We start from the raw sequence: 13,815 nt of genomic DNA, 5'->3' as shown, positions 1-13,815 counted from the left end.
CACGTGTGTGCCGACTTGAGAATGGGCTGAACGCCCAGTTCCTGTGCCATTGTGATTCCTTATTATCTCTCGTAGCGTTGGTGTAATTACAGTGATAGATCAACTGTATTTATAATCCATGTGTCTGGGTTTCTTGGGCATCGTGCGTGGGTACGTGCGATTCATTCGTTATCTCTCTGGTAACGTTTTCCTCTGTGTGTGTTTGAGAGAAGTGGGACACCAGCTTTGCAGGTGAAGCCGGTCATCCTGGGCGCGCTGTGCGCAGGCGCGCCTGCCTTCCTGCCGGGATGTGTTGGCTCCTGAGAACCTGAAGAAATCGCAAGAACCCGGAGTCCGGATCGCGGGTCGTGGAGCCTCTGGCCAGCTGCAGCACCAGGTAACGGGAGCAGCGAGAGAGAGAGCGAGTCCGATTGTTCTCCATGTTTTACGTTGAAGGGGCGGCGAACCGCGGGCACGAGGTATTTGCAGAGGACGAGGGGTGTTTTTTATCCTGTGTGAGTGAGGTGACAATTGTTTTATTTGGAGCTGATCTTTCCGCCGCAGGTTGGATGTTTATTTTCCAGTTTGTGAGTAATTTCTTGTTGGTGTATTATTTTTTTATTTTAAAAGGCGTTATTTTTCCCAAAGATGTGAATTTTAAAATGGTTTAAAATTGTTGTGAATTTGAAGGACACTTGCTACCTTCGTGTTTAAAAGCTGAACCCGAAAGGGACACGTGGAGTGCCAGCGTGATGGGAACTGAACAGTACATTTAATCAGCGTGATCCTATTCTGCATTTGGACAGCTTTAAATCTCATCGTGAAAGAAACTTTAAATGCATCGCAAATGCTTCAACTTCCACCGTTCACGAATGAAATGGGTGACCCGTATTGTACTGCGATTATTATTATTTTTTAAATGTGTAGAATATAGTGGAAGAACAGGATTGATTTAAACCATATATCGAAGTGGATAACATTTGAAGTGAAAAGTGAGAATATTTACAATTTTGGTCAGTGAGAATTTGTTTAAATCCAGCCTATTAGTGCGGGCTCTGAACAAATGTTTCAGCAGCTGGGTGTACAGCACCGTAATAAATGCTTCGAGGTTGGCTCAGTAACAAGAGGGGGGGCCGTTATTTCGCCCAACGCCCGATTTAAGTTCGAAAGACAGCAGCGACATTGTTGGATGATGCAATTTTGTTACAGTGTTAAATTATATAAGAATCGAGGTGACTTGGAATTCATATTCTGGTTCTTGTAATCATGTCGCGCAATGTTTTTTTTAAAAAAGGATTGCTATCCATTGTCTTCAGTATTGGAAGGTACGCTCTGAACTCCGTTACAATCTCTCTGGCCGAATCCCTCTGCCAATCTCAAGAACAGAAATCGCGTGAAACATTTTTGCTGATTATTGGCCCAAAGATGCATTAAGCGATGAAACAATTGCTTTCATCGCTCCCTGTGAATCTGGGAGTTGGCTGTCAATCACTTAAGCCATATTATATTTTTAATCCTCTTTGGTTCTGAGAGGAATAATCGGGTCTAAATATAGCACCGCGGCATGGAGAGGAAATCATTTCATAATAAGGAGTTTTACATGTCGTGAACTGGTGAGTTCGACATCTTTTATCCTCCCTTTGTTTTCTCCAGTTCTGATGAGTTCATCTGACGTCCTATGTCGTTGATTAAAGATCAGGAAAGCAGGCGGACTTTCTCAGACCTCTGGTTTAAAATCAGCTCATTGGCTATAGATTTGAGCAACTTGGCTTAGATCTGTTCCTCAGCGTGTCACATTTTATTTTCCACCAGTGTCTCACCACCTGGATGGAATTTTTGAATGGCGTGGCCGAGATCAGGGGTGGATTTTCAGGGAGAGCAACTGCAAATACCTTGATATTGAGACACTAAAATTAAAGGTCACGGTATCTGTGCAGGACACCACAACATGTAGAGAGTAAAACAGAAGGCTCAGTGAACTGGGGATTCAAACCTGGCATTTAAACTTGCAGATTGTAGAGCGGTTGGAGGGGAAAAATCTGGTGAAGAGCTATGTTTATGATGGCCTGAAAAATAATGTGTTAAAATGAGAGTATGACTGGTGAGTCTTGATCTCAACATGTGACTATGCCAACAAAACGAAGGGTGTGCAGAATGATATACCTGCAGCCTAGAAGGAAGGATTCAGAAGTGCAATGATAACTGCTGTACTTTGAGTTAAGATATAGAGTGCAGAGAGAGGTTGATGGGCAAAGATGATATGAATTATTGCTACTTGGACAACAACATTTTCTGATGATCCTGTCCAGTTTTGATGGAAGGTATTGGAAGATCCTCCCTTGCTACAAGTACAATACTCGCACTTGACAGTACTTCTTGGATTCCTGAAGGGAAAAATATGTTTGACATAAAATGAAACCACACTTCTCAGAGGTGTGGCTTTAGTAATGACAAATGTGGAAATACCACCTGAAGTGGGAGGAAATAACATGGAGATCCAGAAAATTGATGCACAAAGAATGTCTTGGAGTACAGCCACAGAAGGTTTTCCTTAAAAAAACGGTTTAGATGTAGCCGACATGAAGGAGTAGTCTCTTTTGTGTAATTAAAAAATGAATTACCCAGATTGAAGGATATGAAGAAAATGAATAGCTAAATCGTTGCACTGTGGGGAATGGACTATGTGTGATTAAAGAAAGATGAGTGGCTATGGAGTGGAACTTTGTTATTTATTCATGCGACGTGAATGTTGTAGGTCAAGCCAGCATTTACTGTCAATCCCTAATTTATTGTCCATCACCTAAGAACGTGATGGTGAATTTCCTCCTTGAACCCCTGCAGTCCACGTGGTTTCAGTACACTCACAGTTCTGTTATTTAGGGAATTTAGAGCTCTTGGTCCAGTGATATATTTCCAAGTCCAGATGATGTGTGGCTTGGAAGGAAGTTTGGAAATGGTGGAATTCCCTTGTGCCTGCTGTCTTCCTTCTAAACTATCGAGGAAACCTTGCTGAATTGGTACAGTGCATCTTGTAAATGGATTACATTTACAGGGATGGTACAGTAGTTAGCACTGCTGCCTCACAGAGCCAGGGACTTGGGTTTGATTCTGACCTCGGGTGACTGTCTGTGTGGAGTTTGTAGGTTCTCCCCGAGTCTGCATGGGTTTCCTACGGGTGCTCTGGTTTCCTCCCACAGACAATGAAGTGCAGATTGGGTGGATTGGCCAGGATCAATTGTCCCCTAGTGTCCAAAGTTAGGTGGGATTACGGGTTAGGGTGGGAGGAGTGGACCTAGGTAGGGTGCTCTTTCAGAGGGTCGGTGTAGACTTGATGGGCTGAATGGCCTCCTTCTGCACTGCAGGGCTTCTATACTCTGCATTGGTGGTGGGGGGACTCGATGTTTGAGATGGTGGATGGGATGCCAATTAAGCAGGCCAATTTGCCCTGGATGGGCATTGACCACCTTGAGTGTTGTTGGAGCTCCACTCGTTTATGCATTTGTATCATACATGGTGGAGAGGCTTTGGGAGTCAAGGGGTGAGTTACTGCAGAATGCCTTTTGCTGTCCTGTTTTGGCCACATTTATCTGGTTGGTGAAGTTTTGAGTCCATGGTGGATATTTATGATTAGAGATTTGACAGTATTTATGCCATTGAATGTCAAGGGGTAGTGGTTAGACCCTCTTGTGTTGGAGATGGTCATTGCTTGGCAATTTTGTGACACTGATGTTACTTGCCACTTATCAGTCCAAGCCTAAAGGTTGTCCTGACAGTAGTATGCATGCACGCACTGTTTCAGTATCTGAAGAGTTGCGAACGGAACTGAAAATTCTGCAATTATCAGAGAACATCCCCACTTCTGACCTTTTTATGAAGGGAATGCCACTGATGAAGTTGTGGAAAATGATTGGGCTGAAAATGCTGCCCTGAGGGATTCCTTCTTAGGGCTGAGATGATTGACTTCCAACAACCACAACCATCTTTCTTTGTGCTCGTACCTACACGTGCACACACACACCCCTCATCCCAATTCAGCACTTTCCTCCATGCTTGGACCAAGGCTCGAGTGAGGTCTGGAACTGAGTGGTCTTGGCAGAATCCAGACTGAGCATTGCCAAGCTGTTTATTGGGGAATGTGTTACTTAATAGCATTGTGAACACCCCTTTCATAATTTCCCTAATGTTTGAGAGTTAATTGGTGGGTTTATCCTGCTTTATGCGAGTGGGCATATTCGTCAATTTTCTCCTGTTGTTGGGTAGATGTCAGTCTTGTAGCTGTATTGCAATAACTTGGCTAAAGGCAAAACTAGTTCTGGAGTGCCAGTTTTCAGCAGTACAGGGGGATGGTGTCAGGATCCATAGCTATTGCGTTATCCGGTGTGCTCAGTAATTTTTAAAATCTCATGTAGTGAATCGGTTTGGCTGAAGGCTGGCATTGGTGAAGTTGAGGACCTCCGGACGAGGCCAAGAAATATCATCCATTTAGCACTCCTGGCTGAAGATGGTTACAGTGTTTCAGCTTATCTTATGTGGTTGTATTGAGCTCTGCCATCATTGAGGTTGGACTGTACATGAAGCCTCCTCTTCCAGTTAGTTGCTTAATTGTACACCACTATTTATGATTGACTGTGGCAGGTCGATAAGAGCTTTAATCTGATATATTGGTTGTGGGATAGTGCAGCTCGGATTATAGCATGCTGCATCCCCTGTTGCAAAAGGTTAAATCTCATGGAATCCAGGGTGAGGTAGCCAATTGGATACAAAATTGGCTTGGTGACCGAAACCAATGACAGACAGCAATCATGCAGGCACCACACGGGCTGTTCACAATCTGTCCTCTTTCAGATACCAGGGGCTGGATTCTCTGGTCGCTGACGCTGAAATCGCATTCGGCGAACGGCCGGAGAATCCAAATTTGTGACAAAATTGGGGGCGGCGCCGCTTTCGCAATGCTGCACCCCCTCCAAAGTGGCATCCTCTAGGAGTACGCCGTGCCACATATCGACAGCCTCAGGCCATCGCCTAAGGCCCGCCCCCCAATGGTCTGCCCCCGACCAGCCGAGTTCCCGATGGCGCGGGACGCATGTGGTCTCATCCGTTGGGAATTCAGCGTGGCAGCTGCGGACTCAGTCCAGCGCCGCCCCAGTTGGGGGAGGGCTGATCCGGAGCGCGCAAGCCAGCCGAAGGCGGGACTATTTTGCGGGTCGGGTCCGTGGGCTGCGTCCGCCATGAAGCACGGCACGGCCGCCGTAGACCACCGCCGTGCGCATGTGCGGCCACGGACCCGGCAATTCCCCAAGCTGTATCGGCAGCTAGAGCTGGGTGCTCTACGCTGCCTCCTTGCTAGCCCCCAGCAAACCGGGGCATCGGTGGCCATTTTGCATCAGTTTTCCTGGCATAAAACGCCACGTTCCCATGCTGGAGTGGGGACATAACCCCAGAATTGGAGAATCCAGCCCCACAGATGTGTAGTCACACAAGAAATGTTCAAAGGTGTCATCTGTTGGTTTGTGCTGGGTAGTTTTATTTTTGTTGTAGCAGTTTTGATTTCCAAGACTACATATCTTGCTGGGTTATCTTAGACAACATTTAGATGACAGTAGCACATTGCCATTGGTCTGCAGTTACAAATAGGCCAGACCCGGTAAAGTGAGTAGGTTTATTTCCCAAAGGGTATTAGCAGATAGGCTTTTAATGACAATCCCTTAGTTTAATGGTCACCATTACGAACAAATACTATTCATTCCAGATTTATTAAATTATATTCCTGAACTGCTGTGGGGGGATTTAAGCTCACCTCTCTGGTCTCTGCAGTCCGGTATTATAGTCACTATACTACTGTACCCATTTACCTTTGATACATTATTCCTTAAATCATCATGCATCTTTTGGATCTCTTTTGAAGTATTTGTTTTTGTCCAAAATTATTTCTTTATATTGTGTCGAGCTGCATATTTGGTTGCTAAATATTATTTCTGCAAAGTCAATCACACATAGAGTAGCATAACTACAATTTTAAAAACTCTTCGATTTTCTCAGTCTTTACTGTGACAATCTGCCATAACACTCCTTGGAGTAGCACTTGATGTACTGCACTGCCAAGAGAGGATTGAAGGCTCCATTTTTGACATAAAACAATTTTTATATGATTGAGAAAAAAAAACGAAGAACCACAGAGTATGACATATCCCAGGAAGACTTCCGGTGGTGACATGCAGGTGAAGGTTGTACGTTGTATGGCTCCCGCTGTGTTAATATTTAGCCCTTTTCACCCGGTTTCTTGAGGGAACTTAGATGAAAATCTGTTCCCAATAAGGTTGTGGGTAGCAGAAATTGCCAAAATTTCAACGAGAAATAATGGGAGTAGGGGAACAAGCAAAACTCAACCAGCTGCACCCATCACTGGGAATACATTGGCAAAGGTGATGGTGAGTTTGAGCGTCAATTTGTCAAACACTTTGAACGGCATGGGAAGGAGATGATGGGAACTCTTAAGCGGGTGGTGGAGGATGCAATCACCCCAATAAAGGAGGCTCTTGGAAAGATGATGGAGATGGTGCGGGAGCATGGTGAGGTGCTGGGGGGGGGGGGGGGAGGGGAGGGGCTGGAGGAAACACTATCTTGGCATAACAACCAGCTCGTTTCGCTGGCAGTGGAGCTGTTGAAAGTGGAGGATAACGATGGGTGGATAACCTGGAGAATAGGTCGCGATGACAGAATCATCAGATTGTGGGCCTGCCAGAGGGGCTGGAGGGCCAGAAACTGACGGAGTACTTTGCAATGTTCGCGAAGCAGTTGGGGGAGGATGAAGATGCCACCTCTTCGAGCTGGATATGGCCCATTGGTCGCTTCGGCTGAAACTAAGGACTAATGAGCCACCAAGGGTGGTGATAGTCTGCTTTAGCAGCAATCGGGCAAAGGAGGTCTTTGGATGGGCTAAGCAGAACCGGAAGGTGAGGCGGGATGCAGTGGGTTTTGTATAAACCAGGATGCCACGACGGAGCTGACAAGAAGGCGCAGGGCCTTTAACAAGGTTCTACAAGAGTATGTATGGTTTGGGGTGGTCTACCCGGCGAGGCTGAGGGTTACATATTTTTTGATAAGGCGGAGGAGACCGAGGCGTTCATGAAGGCTGAAAGACTGGGACTGAACTGAGTTTGGATTAAGTTGTCTGAAGTTATAGTTGGGTTGGGAATGTTGGGGTCTGGTGTTTTCCCCCTGTGTTTCTCTTTTGATTGCTTTAAACATGTTTGGCAGTGTTTGCTCTGTACCTGCGTATTACTGTAAGGGAAGGTGGTTGAGTTGGAGGGCGGAGGGGTTTTGGTGTTCAAAGTAGTGGGTGAGGTGGGTGCGGTTGTGTCTGAGGTTTCTTTGTGTTCGATAAATGGGGGGGGAGGGAGCTTTGGCGGGGGCCGCCTTGCTCGCAAGCAAGAGCTGGCTAGTGAACGGATGAGTAAGAGGGTTAGGTTGCAGACGGAGCTGATCACGGGGGCAGATATGTTACAGTTAAGGGCACTTTGGAGGGGAGGTCAATGGTGTTGGTTAGCCTGTATGCCCCAAACTGGGATGATGTGGGGTTAGTGAAGAGAATGTTGGCTGCCATTCCTGGTTTGGACACACATCAGTTGGTTTTGTGTGGGGACCTTAATACGGTGTTGAACCTGAGATTGGATCGGTCAAAGTCACGCTTGGCCGGGGGGGCGGGGGGGGGAAATGTAAAGTGTTTGAGGCATTCATGAAGGAGATGGGGGGAGCAGACCTGTGGCAGTTGCTGCACCTGGTGGGCAAGGAGTATTCTTTTCTTGTTCCAGTGTATAAAGTATACAGGGGCTGGTTTAGCGCAGGGCTAAGTCGCTGGCTTTGAAAGCAGACCAAGGCAGGCCAGCAGCATGGTTCAATTCCCGTACCAGCCTCCCCGAACAGGCGCCGGAATGTGGTGACTAGGGACTTTTCACAGTAACTTCATTTGAAGCCTACTTGTGACAATAAACAATTTTCACTTCATTTCATATTCGTGGATTGATTTCTTTGTTATGGGCAAGTCGTTGCTGTCAGGAATGAGGAAAGCTGAATATTTGGCTATTGTTATTTGAGATAATGCACTGCACTTGGTGGATGTGGTTTTGGAGAGAGGCTGGCATGGCGGATGGACATGGGGTTGCTGGCGGATTTGGGTTTCTATGGGAGGATGGCGGAGGTCATAGGCGACTGATAGATTTAATACAACGGGGAGGTATCGCCATTGGTAGTATGGGCGATGTTGAAAGCGGCGGTGCGGGGTGAGGTTATCTCGTATAAGGAATAGGTTGACAGGGAGACTAGGGTGGAATGCCAGCGATTGGTGGATGAGATTTCTGAAGTAGACAGGAAGTACGCAGAGGATCCCACGTCTAACTTGTTGGTTAGCAGGAAGGAGTTGCAGACAAAGTTTGAACTTTTTTCCAAGGGGAAAGCGGTACGTCAGATTAGGCAGGCAAAGGGAACGGTGTACGAGTATGGGAAGAAGGCCAGTCATTGGTGGGCCAGCTTAAATGGCAGGCGGCCTCCTTGGAGATTGTTCAGGTTCAACATGGCGGGAGGGGTGGGGTGTTGGTTGGTGTCTGCGCCGGAGTAGGTGAATAGGGTATTTGAGGACTTCTATTAGAAATTGTATAGGTCGGAGTCCCCGTGGTATGAGAGGGATATGCAACAATTTTTAGAGGGTTTGGAGTATCCCACACTAGGGGAGGAGGGCAGGGCCAGATTGGAGGAGCCAGTAGGAGGTGCGGATGGCGATTGGGAAAATGTAGACTGGGAAGACACTGGGGCCGGATGGGTTCCCGGTGGAATTTTATAAGAAGTTTGTCGACAGGTTGGCACTGCTGCTGGTGGGGATAGTCGAGGATGTGGTGCTTCCAGAGACAATGGGACGGATGTCTATTTCACTTTTGGTAAAGAAAGATAAGGACCTAGTGGAGTGTAATAATAATAATAATCTTTACTGTCACAAGTAAGATTACATTAACACTGCAATGAAGTTACTGTGAAAAGCCCCTATTCGCCACATTCCGGCGCCTGTTCGGGTACACAGAGGGAGAATTCAGAATGTCCAATTCACCTAACAGCATGTCTTTCGGGACTTGTGGGAGGAAACCGGAGCACCCAGAGGAAACTGACGCAGACACGGGGAGAACGTGCAGACTCTGTACAGGCAGTGACCCAAGCCGGGAATCGAACCTGGGACCTTGGAGCCGTGAAACAACAGTGCTACCCATTGTGCTATCTGGTCATATCGGCCGATATCCCTGTTAAATGTGGGCATGAAGATATGTGCCAAGGTATTGGCACTTAGGCTGGAGGAGTGCTTCCCGCAGGTGGTGGTGAGGACCAGTTGGGGTTTGCAAAGGGGAAGTGGTTTGCACCGAATATGCGGCGCCTGTTAAAAGTGGTTCTGTCGCTGGCAGAAGGGGAGGCGAAGGAGGGCATTGCGGCGTTTGGTGTGGAAAAGGCATTTGACAGGGTCGAATAGAGCTATTTGTTTGTGGTGCTGGAGCGGCTTAGGATAGGGCTTAGGTTTGTGGCATGGGTCATGTTGTTGTACCTGGATCCAAAGGCAAGCGTTCATACGAACGAGGTAAGTCCGGGATACTTCCAGCTACAGAGGTGAATGAGTCAGGAGTGTCCCATGTCCCCTTGTTTGCATTGGCGATAGAGCCCTTGGCCATTACGCTGAGGGGCTCGGATATAATAATCTTTATTAGTGTCACAAATAGGCTTACGTTAACAGTGCAATGAAGTTACTGTGAAAATCCCCTAGTCGCCACACTCTGGAGCCTGTTCAGGTACACTGAGGGAGAATTTAGAATGTCCAATTCACCTAACAGCAGGAGGAAACCGGAGCATCCGGAGGAAACCCACACACATGGGGAGAACGTGCAGACTCTGCACAGACAGTGACCCAAGCCGGGAATCAAACCCTGGTCCTTGACGTTGTGAAGCAACAGTGCAAACCACTGTGCTACCATGCTGCCCAGGTGGAGGGGTATAGTGAGCTGGGGCCGAGGATGTGGCGGGGTGGTGGGGGTTATGGTGGAGCACAGGGAGTCCTTCTTGCCCTACCTACTGTGGGGGACATAATAGGGCTGCTAATGTGGTTTGGGCCTTTTTCGGGTTACAAACTACGTTTGGAGAAGTGTAAATGTTGTTTGGTTTCCTACCAGGAAAGGGGACTTACCTTGGGGGGGAGTTTGCTGCTTCAGGTGGCAGCCACCCATTTGAGGTATCTGGGGGTCTAGGTGGCTCGGGATTGGGCCTGGCTACGTAAGTTAAACTTCAAGCCTGGTGGGTATGGTGAAGGCGGACTAGCAGAGGTGGGATAGTCTCTCCAGTCGCTTGTGGGCCGAGTGCAATCGGTGAAAATGAATATTTTGACAGTTTCTATTTTTATTCCAGTGTCTCCCGGTCTTCCTGCCAAAGGCATTTTTCGTGGAAGTGGAGTGGCTGATCTCGTCATTTATTTTAGCCTGGAAGGTTGCCAGGAATCATTAAAACGATGCTTCAGAGAGGGCGACAGTTGGGGGCTTGGCCTTACCGAATCTTGTGTATTACTACTGGGCGGCGAATGCTGAGAAAGTGCAGGGTTGGGCTAGGCAGCCAGAAGCAGTGTGGGTGAGGATGGAGGCAGGCTCATGTAGGGGGTCGGAGCTGTGGGGGTTGACTACGGCGCTGCTCCGTTCGTGCCAGGGAAGTCCTTGAGTAGCCCAGTGGTGGTGACGACGCTGAAGATATAGAGGCAATTTCGGCAACATTTTAAATTGGGAATGGCGTAGAAATTGATGCCGGCTCAAGAGAATCACTTGTTTGAACTGGCTAGATTGGATGTGAGGTTTTGGGGCTGGGAGGAGAAGGGTGTGGTTACATTGAAGGATCCATTACTGGGGGGACGATTCGCAAGTTTGGAAAGAGTTGAGGGAGAAGTTTGGGATCCCATGGACCGAGGCTTTTAGGTATATGCAGGTGTGGGATTTTGTCAGGAAGACTTTAATGATGTTTCCGGTGATGCCTCCTCCCTCTTTGCTGGAGAGGGTGCTGTTGGCTTTTTATGGGAGGATTATGGAGGAGGATGAGGTGCCTTTGGAGGGGGTGAAGGCCAAGTAGGAATTGTGAGGGGCTGCTGGAGAAGAGGCTGTGGTGCGAGGTGTTGCAGAGGGTGAATGTGTCGACCTCTTTTGCGAGGCTGGGACTGATACAATTGAAGGTGGTGCACAAGGTCAAGGATGAGTCGGTTGCTTGAGGGGGTGGAGGATGTTTCTGAGCGGTGTGGGAGGGGGCCGGCCAACCACATACATATGTTTTGGTCGTGCCTGAATTGAGGATTGGGTCTGCTTCTTCAGCACCATGTCAACAATCTTGCAAATGGACTTGGAGCCTAGTCCACTGGGGCCCATGTTTGGGGTGCAGGACCTGTCGGGGATGGAGGCAGATGTTTTAGCCTTTGCCTCACTGCTGGCTTGGAGGTGGAAAAGCAGTTCACCGCGGCGCACGTTGGCTGGTGAAAGCCGGGAGACCCCGCTCCCAGGATTCAATGCAATCTCGCGAGACGTTGCAAGGGGAATTCCGCCCACAATGGGCGGCATCACATATTAGCAAAACTGCATATTGGACCGAGGCAGTAAGCCTTACTCTAATGTGCAGGCTCTGAAAGTACCAGAGGCTTTTGAATGAATTCCCTTCACCTGGGGGACTCCAGGCGAGCGGCATTTGGTACTGGTCCCTACAAACGGGGCCCAGATGGAACGGCACTTATGGGGGTCTCCAAGGCCACCAGCTGCATGCCCTTTGGCAGGGCGGTACTCTGGCACTGCTGGTGCTAGCCTGATGCCCTGGCAGTGCCAGCCTGGTACTGCCAGTACCCAGGTGTCATTGGCAGCTGGCAGGGGTATTTAAAAATGGGATTCCAATCTCTCGCTACAACAGAGAGTTCCGGCGAGCGGAGCTCCACAATGTAAAAAACGGGGCTACGTGCGGCCTTGGCTGCAAGTTCTCCGTTTAGGCCCCTTATTCAAAGCGAGTTGCGTTGAATAGCCATGTGCTTTTCGGCGCTACGAGTGCTAGGAAACACGTGGCTAAACGCGCTCACTTGGGGACTTTGTTCCACCCTTACGCCCTCTGTGTTTGGAGAAAAAGTGCACTTTGAGATGGGATGTGGGAGGGTTTCATAAGAGATGGTGCACGTTTATTTCCATTTTAAGGAACTGAGCTCCGTCAGTTGCAGGGGGGGTTAGTTTCTGGTTTATGGGTTGGTGGGGGTGGGTTGCTTTTTGTTTTTTCTTGCCTTAAGTATATGTATAAAATAATGATAAATTTAATAATATATATTTTAAAAAAGTATCCCATGAGTATTCATCACAAGTATGGAAACATTACCAATTTTATTTGTTTATATATTTCACTTAACAGGAGTATGTGTTCAATGCATGCTTCGGTGGCATGTTTGGCTGCTGCAGCAAACTTTGTCAGCTGAGTTGGCTTCTTTTGAGACACTTTATTAATATTAAATTATAACTGCTTTATTGGTGTGGAAAAGAAATTGTATACAATGTACAGTACAGAGACTGGACCAGGTAAAACAAGCAGATTTCCTTCTCAAAGGGTGTGACTGAACCCAGATAAGCTTTTAATGACAGTCCCTTAGGTTGCTGGTCACCTTAACTAACACTATTCAATCCAGATTTATTAAATTATATTCCTGAACTGCTGTGGTGGGATTTAAATTGGCCATTTGGCCCAACTGACCCATGCTGCACACAAACTTCCCACCCGATTTCATCTGAGCCTGTCAATATATCCTTTCACCTGTTCTGCCTCGTGAGATTTTTGGACTGTAGGAGAATCATGGGGTTTGGGGACTGGGCAGCAAAGTGGAGATAAGGTTGATGATCAGCTATGATCTTACTAAATGGTGCTTGAGGAGCCATATGGTCTATTCCTCCTATCTCTTAGGCTCTTATTTTGTTGTCATCTTAATTATAATTATTTTAGTGATGAATTAAATATGTTGGTGTTTTTAAAACTAAAAAGCAGTTCTGCCCCAATTTTCCACTTGTTCAAAATTACATTGATCCTGTCTTGTCTTTTTTCACCTAATCAATTGATGCCTAAAGTCTTTTAAAATAAATGTGTTTCTATGACTAATTACAAAGCAAATTAAATGCAAATATTCCCTGTTTAAATCTACTCATGGTACATGTATAATAGGGCAGCAACTAACTGACCTTTTCAGCCATTAACAATTTTCACAAGTCCAGAAATAATTGTTATTGGGAACAAAGTATTAGTTTGGCTGCTGATGCCTACCCACACCACATCGCTGAGGTTGTTTCTAACAATTCAGAGCATTTCTCTCTCTCCCCCCCCCCCCCCCACCCCCCCCCACCCCTCCAAAGTGTTGTCACTGGTCCGGTTGAGAAATAAAATTGCAAAAGTTGCCACCTGAGCCAACATTGCCATTTCCTTGTAAAAATGTGGAGTACTTCAGTGAAATTTAAGTAACTTCACAGTGGACTGAGATGTGAAAGCCATTTTCTTTAGGGAACTGTGTTATAAACTTTGTGTACAAAGTCTCTGCCTGTCTTCAGTAGTCCAGTGTGTTCAGAGCACACACAAAGCTATTGACAAGGTTTTTAGTATGTGCTCTTGGGGCATTCCATCTCAAAACTAAGCTGTTTTCTTTTACAGATTGGTAGGTTTATTTTTAATAGGTGAATATTTCAGACATGTGTAATACATTTAAAAAGTAGAAATTTTGGATGAGTCCTTTTTAGCTTTTGTTTCGTAACATCCATTGAATTTTCAAAC

The 13,815-nt window shown here is 46.9% G+C and overlaps 1 protein-coding gene across 2 annotated transcripts in view; it reads left to right on the top strand.

Moving 5' to 3' along the window:
* Positions 1 to 472: 472 nt before the first annotated feature.
* The window catches only part of znf385b (zinc finger protein 385B), an 881,089-nt gene continuing 867,746 nt past the window's right edge, over positions 473 to 13,815 (top strand). The window contains exon 1 of one of the 2 annotated variants that reach the window (XM_072477374.1): positions 473 to 566. The gene's annotated coding sequence lies outside the window, so the exon portion shown is untranslated. The remainder of the gene's footprint in view (positions 567 to 13,815) is intronic. The other variant, XM_072477367.1, reaches the window with a different exon arrangement.

This window comes from Scyliorhinus torazame, chromosome 2, assembly GCF_047496885.1.
Source record: "Scyliorhinus torazame isolate Kashiwa2021f chromosome 2, sScyTor2.1, whole genome shotgun sequence".
Taxonomy (NCBI): Eukaryota; Metazoa; Chordata; class Chondrichthyes; order Carcharhiniformes; family Scyliorhinidae; genus Scyliorhinus; species Scyliorhinus torazame.
This window is presented reverse-complemented; position numbering and strand designations above follow the sequence as displayed.